The following is a 5283-nucleotide window of genomic DNA, read 5'->3' on the forward strand; positions in this document are numbered from 1 at the left end:
GTGTGTGTCTCGCTCTCTCTCTCTCTCTCTCTCTCTCTCTCTCTCTCCCTCGCGCCCTCCCTCTCTCTCTCTCTTCACCTTTACCCTCAAATCCCCCATACATGAACTTTCATTCTCCTGTTTTCAGCCACAATATGAGCCAGAAGAACTTAGTGTCTGTCACTCTATACCAGAGTCCAAATCCAATAGCAACACAGAACTAAGGAACTATTTCCTTCCCTGGAAAGGAAGGGAACTACTGAGAAGAGGGATCTGATGAGCCCTTTGAAGAGACTCTTCATTTGAATGGAAGTTTATTTTTAACTGAAATATAATTGATGTATGACATCATATTCGTTTTAGGTGTACACCATCATGATTTGATATGTGCACATATTGTAAAATGATGACCAGAATAACGTTTTGTTAACATCCTTCGCCACAAATTTACAAAGCTACATTTTTTTTTGTGTGTGTGGTGGTGGTGAAATCTTTTAAGATCTACTCTCTTAGCAACTTTAAAATATACAACAGCTCTGGCTGGTTTGGCTCAGTGAACAGAGCATCAGCCTGCAGATTGAAGGGTCCCCGGTTCGATTCTAGTCAAGGGCACATGCCTGGGTTGCGGGTTCAATCACCAGTAGGGGGCATGCAGGAGGCAGCTGATCAATGATTCTCTCTCATCATTGATGTTTCTATCTCTCTCCCTTCCGCTCTGAAATCAATAAAAATATATTTAATAAATAAATAAATACATAAGTAAAAATACATAGCATAGTATTTCTAACTTTAGTCACCATGCTGTACTTTACATGCCTAGGACTTACTCATCTTATAACTGGAAGATTGCACCTTTTTTTATCCAAGGATATTTTTCCCATTGATTTCTTTTTAGAGAGAGAGAGAGTGTGTGTGTGTGTGTGTGTCAGGAGGCAGCTGATCAATGATTCTCTCTCATCATTGATGTTTCTATCTCTCTCCCTTCCGCTCTGAAATCAATAAAAATATATTTAATAAATAAATAAATACATAAGTAAAAATACATAGCATAGTATTTCTAACTTTAGTCACCATGCTGTACTTTACATGCCTAGGACTTATTCATCTTATAACTGGAAGATTGCACCTTTTATATACAAGGATATTTTTTCCATTGATTTTTTTTTGAGAGAGAGAGAGAGATGATGGGAGGAGGAGGGGAAGGAGGAGGAAAAGGAGAAGGAGGAGGAGAGAGAAGCATCAATGTGAGAGAAGCCCATGGATTGGTTGCCTCCTGCATGCACCTTGACTGGGGCCAGGGAGAGAGCCTGCAACCCAGGTACCTGCCCTTGACCAGGACTTGAACTCGAAACCCTTTGGTCCACAGGCCGACACTCTAACCACTAACCCAAACCTGCCAGGCAGTTTGCACCTCTTGATGAGTCGCCTCTTTTGCCCCTGCACCACCCATCTGTTTTCTGTATCTATGAGTTCAGCTTTTCTATGTTCCACACATGAGATCATATGGCATTTGTCTCTGTCTGACTTACTTCACTCAGGATAATGCCTTCAAGGTCCATCCACGTTGTTGAAAATGGCAGGATTGTCTTCTTTTTATGGCTGAAGAATATTCCATTGTGTATACCACAATTGCTTCATCCCTTGATAGATAGGGTTTTTTTCCCATATTTTATAAATAATGCTGCAGTGAACGTGGGGGTGCAGGGTCTTTTCAGGATAGGGATTATATTTCCTTCAAATACATTCCCAGAAATAACATTGCTGGGTCGTACGGTCATTCTATTTTTAACTTTTTTAAAAAACATATTTTTTATTGATTTTTTCAGGGTTTTTTTTCCATATTTTATAAATAATGCTGCAGTGAATGTGGGGGTGCAGGATCTTTTCAGGATAGGGATTATACTTCCTTCAAATACATGCCCAGAAATAACATTGCTGAGTCATATGGTCATTATATTTTTAACTTTTTTTAAAAAATATATTTTTTATTGATTTTTTACAGAGAGGAGGGGAGAGGGATAGAGCGTTAGAAACATCGATGAGAAACATCGATGAGAAACATCGATCAGCTGCCTCTTGCATGCCCCCTACTGGAGATGTGCCCGCAACCAAGGTACATGCCCTTGACCAGAATCGACCCTGGGACCCTTGAGTCCGCAGGCCGACGCTCTATCCACTGAGCCAAACTGGTTAGGGCTATTTTTAACTTTTTGAGGAACCTCGCACTGTTTTCCATAAAGGCTGCGCCAATTTCCATTTCCACCAACCGGATGTGAGGGTTCCCTGTTCTCCACCTCCTCGCCCACACTTGTTACTTCCTGCTTTCTGATGGCAGCCCTCCGACAGGTGGGCGGTATCTCAGTGTGGTTTTATTTGCATTTCCCTGGTGATTGGTGACGGTGAGCACCTGTCCATGCAAACTGGGCATTTAGATAGTAGGACCAGGAGACTCGATGTGATAACCCCCAAAACACAAGCCTACCTCTCCCTCCCACCCACAGGTCCCTACACATGAGAGAAAAGACATTCTTTAAGTCATGAAAGCACAGGGAGCCAAGGAGTGCTCTTAATGATCGAGAAATTGTGCCAAATCTCGGAAACCCAAAAGGCAGGCAGGCAGGATGGGATTAAAGGAGGAAGCCACAAATCTAGTGAAAAAATAAACTGATGAACAAAATAGATCCAGAGGCAAGGATGCGTGGAACAGAATGACAGGGAGGTGGAGGAGGATGGGAAGAGATTAACCAAGGAACTTATATGCACACTAGAGGCCCGGTGCACAAAATTCATCCACTGAGGGGAGTGGTGTCCCTCAGCAGTCCAGGACCCACTGGGGGATGTCCGCCTGTCGGCTTAGGCCTGCTCCCCGGAGAGTGGGCCTAAGCTGGAAAGCGGACATCCCTCTCACAGTCCAGGACCCCTTGCTCCTTACTGCCCATCTGCTTGCTGCTCCTTACCATTCGGCTCGCTGCTCTTTAGCACTGCCATGGAGGTGGGAGAAGTTCCTGCCACCACTGCTGCACTCACCAGCCATGAGCCTGGCTTGTGGCTGAGCAGCACTCCCTTTGTGGGAGCGCACTGACCACCAGAGGGAAGCTCCTGCATTGAGCATCTGCCCCCTGGTGGTCTGTGCATGTCATAGCAACCGGTCATTCTGCCGTTCATTCGATTTGCATATTAGGCTTTTATTATATAGCATATGCATATCCCATAGACACAGATAATAGTGTGGTGAGGGTCTGGGGTGGGGCAGGGTGGAGGGGGGCAGAGGCGGGAGGATGGGAGAAATGGGGGACATCTGTAATACTTTCAACAATAATAAATAAATAAATAAATAAATAAATAAATAAATAAGGAGGAAGCCACAGCCCATGGCACAGAGGAGGAAGGACTGATGCAGGATGGTGGAGCCCTTACTGGTGGGGAGAGGAGGCCTGGTGAGCTGGTGCTGTGACGGGTTGGAGGTGGCCTTGGTGGGCTCATGAGTGGGACATTTAAGCTTGAGAAGCAAACCCCCTGAAACAGGGAACCCCTTCCGGCTGACATATCCCACCTCACAGCGCTCCCTCCCCCCCTGGAGTCCCCTGGGGTGGGCTGTGGGTACAGGTCCCCAGCCCAGAAGACATCTCAGTGCCATTATGAGCTCACCACCCGGAAACAACAAGTACCTGAGGAAAAACCAACCCATGAAAAAGAGACACTAAACCCAGCTGACAGAGCTGGTATGTAGGGACGCCAAGGCAACAGCATGAAAGGGAGCAGCCTCAGAGGGGTCTAATCGGCTGGGCCATGGAGCAACTCAGGTGTCGGAGCCGGGAAAAGACCCAGGTCAGGCCAACGAGGTTACTAATATGGGGCACTCTGCATTAGTAACCCCCATATTTCCCCAGAGCCCGTCCTGTCCTACCCACTCAGGTTCCCTTCCCATTCCCCTCGCTGACCTCAGGATGCTCAAATCCTCGGGACCTGGCTGGGCTATGAGCCCACTCTTAAATGCCTGGGTGTCAGGTGGCCTCACACCTGCTGAGGACAAGGTTTCAGCTCTGCATAAGCAAAGGGGAGGACAGGACAGGGAGGAGCAGACAGAGGAGGGAGGGAGAGGACCACCCAGTGTCACCATCTCTGGATCCCACAATCTCCAGTAGCATCTTCTAAACACATTACTGCTTCGTGTGAGTGACTTCCTACCGTGAACGTCACAGCAGGAGCTGAGCTTCATGTGAGCATGGTCCAAGGTGAGGTGGCCGCGGGGACGGCCGGACCCAGGCAGAGAGGCCAGGGCCCCAGGCTCTGTCAAGTAGCAGGAAGCTTCCAGATGTCTCGGGCTCCCACGGGTTTTGAGACTAGATAGTTTTCACCTAGATAGTCTCGGTTGATATCTGGGCAAATCCGAGGATGTTAATCACAGAATTGCATTGAATACTGGAAAAGTGGAAACCTAAATGTACAAGAGTGGGAATCTGGTTAAATAAAATGAGGGAGAGTGAAATAAGGAAATAATATGCAGCTATTAAAAATAGTTTTCGGCCCAGCCGGGCATGGCTCAGTGGTTGAGCATCGACCTATGAACCAAGGGGTCACAGTTCCATTCCTAGTGAGGGCACATGCCCGGGTTTTGGGTTTGATCCCCAGTGTGGGACATGCAGGAGGCAACCAATCAATGATTCTCTCTCATCGTTGATGTTTCTATCTTTCTCTCCCTCTCCTTTCCTCTTTGAAATCAATAAAAATATTTTTAAATGAAAAAAAGACTCCATTATCTTCTATTGTAGTTTTTATGACTAGAATATGTGCGTGTGTGTGCCTGTGTATATGTGCATGTGTGTGTGTGAGTGTATGGGTGAGTGTGTGTGCGTGTGGGTGTGGGTGTGGGTGGGTGTGAGTGTGTGTGCATGTGTGTGGGTGTGAGTGTGTGTGAGTGTGCATGTGTGTGAGTGTGGGGGTGTGGGTATGCATGAGTGTGAGTGTGTGCATGTGAGTGCGTGTGTGCATGTGTGTGTGCATGTGCATGTGTGTGTTTGTGTGTGTGCATGTGTGTGCGTGGGTGTGAGTGTGAGCGTGGGGGAGTGTATGTGTGTGAGTGTGTATGCATGTGGGTGGGTGGGTGTGAGTGTGTGTGTGAGTGTATGGGTGAGTGTGTGAGTATGAGTGTGTGTGTGTGTGTGTGTGTGTGTGTGTCCGTGTCCTACAATGGAAGGGCTTCCTGCCTTGCACCCTGAGCTGCTGAGAGAGGCTCTGCCACCTGAGACCCCAAAAAGAAATAAGTGGGTTGGAAAATTATTATCTTATGTGTCTTTATTAATC

The sequence above is a fragment of the Myotis davidii genome, unplaced genomic scaffold (assembly GCF_000327345.1).
Source record: "Myotis davidii unplaced genomic scaffold, ASM32734v1 scaffold754, whole genome shotgun sequence".
Classification (NCBI taxonomy): domain Eukaryota; kingdom Metazoa; phylum Chordata; class Mammalia; order Chiroptera; family Vespertilionidae; genus Myotis; species Myotis davidii.